This window comes from Suncus etruscus, chromosome 2 (assembly GCF_024139225.1).
Source record: "Suncus etruscus isolate mSunEtr1 chromosome 2, mSunEtr1.pri.cur, whole genome shotgun sequence".
NCBI lineage: Eukaryota > Metazoa > Chordata > Mammalia > Eulipotyphla > Soricidae > Suncus > Suncus etruscus.
In genome coordinates this window covers 6,876,263-6,882,262 of record NC_064849.1, presented here as the reverse complement: position 1 = coordinate 6,882,262, position 6,000 = coordinate 6,876,263, and positions in this window count along the sequence as shown.

Genomic DNA, 6,000 nt, shown 5'->3' with positions numbered 1-6,000 from the left:
ACCCACACAACAAAGCTCAAATGCACAAACACTGTACCCCTTACTCAAGGTCAAAAAAAATTGGACAGGTGTTCCTGGGGTCACTCTCTGGCCGGGTGCTTGCTGGGTGACTCTTTTTCCTTGGGGATCAAAGAGGTTTTCTCTGAGCCCAGGAATAGCATTTTTCACCACAATCTCTCCTTAAGGGTCACAACATTTTGGTCTGTGTTTCTAGTTGTTTGAGGCCCAAATCCATTGGTGCTCTGAGGGGCTACTCCTGATTCTGTGCTTGGGAGTCAACTCTGATGGTGCTCAGAGAACCATGTGGTACCAGGGATCAAAGCCAGGCTTCATGTATGCACTGCATCCCTCAGTTACTGGGCCATATCTCGGCCCCCACCCCACCTGCTGCACTATTGTTTCAACCTGAAGTCCGCACATTAAGCAAATAAACATGCAAAAAACTGAAGAGATACCTCATAGGCAGAATCCACATGCTTTGCATGCAGGAGCCTTGGACAGGATCTATAGCATAGCATAGTGCTATAAGCACAGGCAGAAATAACCTCCGCATTATCAGGTGTGACCAAAACCAACAGAAAAGCACACAGGGAATGTGTTTGTGTTTAGAGAAGTTGGATCAGGAGACAAATAAACCAGGTTCTTGGGAGAACAGCCACATTAGATTATCTAGAAGGGGCTGGAGGTGGTGGTTCCCAGTTAATGTCTGGACTCCCTGGTGGAACTTTAAAGAAGCATGTTGGCAAAAAATAAGTATGAAGCTCTGGGACACTGTTTTGATCCGGGAACTGGAGACAGGTTGACTTAGAAGCCAGAGCAAAAGTGCTGGAGTCTCTGCAGCATTAAGTACAAGGCAACTGACTTTTCAGTGGCAGGTTTTGCCCTGGAGCCAGGGGACTCACAAAACATCTCTCTGCTTCTGGTTTCCTGCATGAACAACCTTCCAGCTCCTCTCCATTCTGTCACCTCTACTCTGACTTTCAGAAACTCCCACTTTCTGAAACGTTCACTCCCTCTTGAAGAGAGGTGGAGGTCCCACCCTCCACAAAGTGGCTCAAGACCCCAATGCCATGTCACTCACAGCCTGTGTTCTGGACACCCCTAAACAGTGCCTGAAACAAGCCACTGGGATATCTCTCCCCACAGTGCTCTTTTGCTCCTCTGTTTCTCCCTCCTAGACCTCATGTGCCCCTTAGGGCAGCAAGCCAGTAGTTCCAGGAAATATACCTTGAGTTTAGGGTTCTGCTGTTGATGCTGGCAGGCTCCAGGAGAATCACAGTGAACCTGCTGTGGCTGCCCTTGCCCAAGAGGTGGGACTGAGGACTTTTAACCCAGGGGCTGTCCCTGGCCCCTGAAGGGCACAGCGGAGCACAGGAAGCCCAGCTCACTCTGGCTGATTCTGCAGAGCCCAAGGGGGAAGTCTCTGTCCCCCACCGGCAATTAACACCAAGCACCAGTTTGGCCAGAATGCAGGAAAAGGCTGTCCCCAAAGAACTGACTTTCCACAAACAAACAGAGCCTTGTAACTAAAACAGGGGGGAGTAGGAGAAAGCAGGAAAATGTCCAGCAGTCTTCCTGCACCTCCAGGGCTCCCTGTTTAGTGGAAACTAAACAGCCAATAACATCTTCATCAAAGGCTGCCTGAGTTACTACCCAGACACAGGCATTCTTGCCCTGTCTCCATGCGCCCCTCTTTTTTGTTGTTGTTGTATGTTTGCTTGTTTGTTGGGCCACATTCAGTGACACTCAGGGGTTACTCCTGGCTATGCGCTCAGAAATCGTTCCTGGCTCGGGGGCCCTTATGGGACGCTGGGGGATCGAACCTCATTCCGTCCTAGGCTAGTGCAGGCAAGGTAGGCCCCTTACCTCTAGCGCCACCACGCTGGCCCCATCCCCCTCTTTGGTTTTGAGGACACTTTCTAGAGTAACTAAGGCCGAGGTTTTCTCCCCACCTACCTGGCAGATGAGTGGGCTTAGGGAAGAACCAAGTCCTGGTGAGTCCCACTCTTGCTGGCATCAAGAAGCAATGAGGAGCCAGAGGGGTGGCACAAGCGGTAGGGCGTTTACCTTGCATGTTCTAAGGCCTAGGACTGTGGTTCAATCCCCTGGCATCCCATATAGTCCCCAATCCAGGAGCAATTTCTGAGCGAATAGCCAGGAGTAACCCCTGAGCATCAGCAGGTGTGGCCCTAAAACAAACAAGCAAAAAGAAATCAGTCCTGGCAGGCTCAGAGGATCATATGGGATGCTGGGGATCAAACCTGGATCAGCCACGAGCAAGGCAAAAACCTTACCCTCTGTAATATTCCTCTAGTTCCCCTGTATCTCTCTTTTTACCGATTTTTTGTTTGTTTGTTTGTTTGTTTTTGGCGACACCTGGTGACGCTCAGGGTCTACTCCTGGCTCTGTGCTCAGAAATGGCTCCTGGCTTGGGGAACCATATGGGATGCCAGGGACCGACCCAGGTCCATTCTGAGTCAGCCATGTGCAAGCCAAATGCCCCACCGCTGTGCTATGGTTCCAGCCCCTCATCTATGGGTTTTAAGAAAAGTAAAAAACATTATTGTAGGGCCCAGAGAGATAGCACAGTGGCGTTTGCCTTGCAAGCAGCCAATCCAGGACCTAAGGTGGTTGGTTCCAATCCCGGTGTCCCATATGGCCCCCATGCCGCCAGGAGCTATTTCTGAGCAGACAGCCAGGAGTAACCCCTGACCATCACCGGGTGTGATCCAAAAACCAAAAAAAACCAAACCAAACAAACAAAATACATTATTGTAATAATACACAGAAACAATAGAGATGTGGTATAGAAGGTCTGGCCCATGATATGAAGCTTGCCACAAAGAGTGATGAGTTTAGTTGGAGAAATGACTACAATAACAACTACCATGGCAATGGTAGTCAGTGACAGAAATAGAATGCCTGTCTTGATTGCAGGCAAGGAGTGTCGGAGGAAGGAGAGGGAGGGCATTGGTGGTGGGAATGTTGCACTGGTGATGGGTGTTCTTTATTTTTTTATTTATATAACTGAAACTCAACTACAAACATATTTGTGATCATGGTTCTTATATAAAGATATGAAGGGAAAATGACAGGAACTTCTCTCTTACCTAAGATTTCCCCCATTTTATTGGGATTATGCAAAAAGAAAAAAGATAATGCCACAAAATACGATTGGGGCACTTGGGGGCTATGGCTAAGGAATATATGTAGCCCTCAGATAATGTCATGCTCAATAATCTCTGATACATAGGCCTAGTAACAACACTGTTATTTAGAAAACACATATCCCTGGAGAGATAGCACAGCAGCCTTTGCTTTGCAAGCAGCCGATCCAGGACCAAAGGTGGTTGGTTTGAATCCCAGTGTCCCATATGGTCCCCCGTGCCTGCCAGGAGCTATTTCTGAGCAGACAGCCAGGAGTAACCCCTGACCATCGCCGGGTGTGGCCCAAAAACAAAACCAAAACAAAACAAACAAACAAAAAGTAAACACATATCCCCTAACTTTATTGTTCTTTGTTTTTTTGGGTCATACCCAGTGGCGCTCAGGGGTTATTCCTGGCTCTCTGCTCAGAAATCACTCCTGGAAAACATGGAAGACCATATGGGATCATTGGGTCAGCACTTGCAAGGCAAACGCCCTACCGCTGTGCTATCTCTCTGCCCCCCCAACATATTCTACTAAACAAGTACAGTGGGACAATATTGCATCCCCAAAAATAAATACGTGTAAAGAAATATATATAGATATAGTAAAGTAATACATCTAAGAAATATACATATCTCCCTTATGACCTTTGAATAAGTCCAAAGCGGATTAGAATCTGAATTACTGCATCAGCCAATGAAGTGTTCTTTCGGTAGATAGAAGTCAGGGGCAGCTGGCTGGAGTCACAGGCCAAGATATGTCCTTGAGCCAAGACTCACTCAAAAAGACGAATCAGGTCAAGGGCAGCAGTTCATAGTGATGAGAAGTAAAAGGGACGGAGGTGGGGTGGCGCTCCAGGTCATAAGGGATCGAAGCTGTAGAAGGTAAAGGGGTTTAATAATAAAGAGGGCAACAATTCTGGGATAGGTGAACATAGGGAAACAAAAAGAAAAGTTTTGTAGAGTGACAGGCAGGAGAGGGGGAAAGTGGTGCAACACAGATGGACCGAAGACTAACATAAGGTTGACCACCATCCACCCACCACAACACACAGACATACATTGTAGATTGATCAATAAGTTACAACTATAAAACTGACCCATTCAGGGTCGGAAAGATAGCATGGAGGTAAGACATTTGCCTTACATGCAGAAGAATGGTGATTCGAATCCCAGCATCCCATATGGTCCCCCGAGCTTGCCAGGAGCAATTTCTGAGCATAGAGCCAGGAGTAACCCTGAGCGCTGCTTTAATTTATTCAGCATATCCATTGCTATAGGTACCATTGAATCCCAAAGAGAATATAAGCTGCTGAAGACTTCACAGAAGAGGTGGGATATCCAAAACTTTGCAATCATCAAACTTAAACCAGCATTGTCTTGCTACATATTTTGCAATAGACCAAGTAGTGATTAGCTCTGAATCTTTTCCATTCTGTTATCCTGAACCCTCAGTCCTACCAGGCCAAGGAAGCTGCAGGCACCAGGGCAGGTTGAGAAAGGCCATCCACTCCATCCACCATCATCCATCACCATCCAGGACTCCTATTAATTTAACTAATTCATCAGGCAAGACAAGGGGACATGTTCAGGAGTGTGTCCAAGTCTAGCTGCCATATTCTTGGTCCCAGTGGGCAGTCCTACATATTGGTGTTCCTGGGTGAGCTCTTGGTTCCACCCAGCAGCTTGGCTCTACCCTACATGAAGATAGGGTTTGTTTGGGAAAAAAAGATGAACATGTTTAACATCCATTTGTCATAATACATTTGTCTGCAAACACTGGAGTTAGTTCCAGCTCCATGTGATACACAAAATAAGGGTGCACAAACCTTGCATTCCCGGACAATCTGTCTGGCTTGTCCCCCTTGAATGCGATAATGAACATGAATGTAGTGGGCGTTTGTGTGTAGGGCTTGATGTTCTTCTAAAGGTGAGGTAAAAAAGGTACCATCAGGCAATGAGCAGTTTTATTTCCTTGAGCCATCAGCTCTGGGAGGTCAGAATATGATTAATGAAAATAGTCTCAGAGTGCTTTTGCAAAAGAGTTTGTAATTGCTGAAGCAAATTTGGAACCAAATAGTTATGGGCATTAAGGAAGGCAGTGACAATGCCAGGGAAAAGGCTGACTACGTTTGCTGAGTCACTCACCACAGTACGTGGGCCTTAGATATGGGAAAGCAAGTAAATCAGTGTGGCAAGTTCACCTTGTTAGGTAGACTTATAATTTATAGACACTATTGTTCTCAATGAGGGGCCACTGGTACCACTGCCCTGATGATGAGGGCAGTGTAAATATATAAACACCAGATCTGGGGGAGAAACGTATTATTGAAGATGTTACAAAATGTGTCCTTCTGAAAAAAATACCAGGTTCTCTCAATGGGGTAATGGAAGGAGATGTCTCCAGATAAATCAGCTAAAGCTCTTTGAAGAGCCTCAGAGGAACAGAATGGATTAGATTTCCTTCTTTGGAATGGGCAGAACTATGACATTAGGATCGTATCGCAGTAGGAAGAGTACCCACAGCCTCGCTTTAATTATCAGAGCAGCTCTAAATATGACACAAGGGTATGAGTATGTTTGTTATGTAAATAAAGCATATGCTAATGGGCCAACATTGGGCTATAGTGACAAATGGGGGTTGGAAGGATTGCAAAGATCAGTAACTCCACATTTTCTTCAGGTGTGAACCTGAAAAGATAGGATTTTGGGAGCCATTCTGTGAAAAAGTCTAATTCCTCTTGAGCTTGCTTCAGAAGTTAATTGAGTTAATTACTTAGGACTAGTCAGGAAAGATTCCCCTTCCAGGGTGTGAAATAGATTGCTGAGATCAGAGTTGGAAATTCAAGGG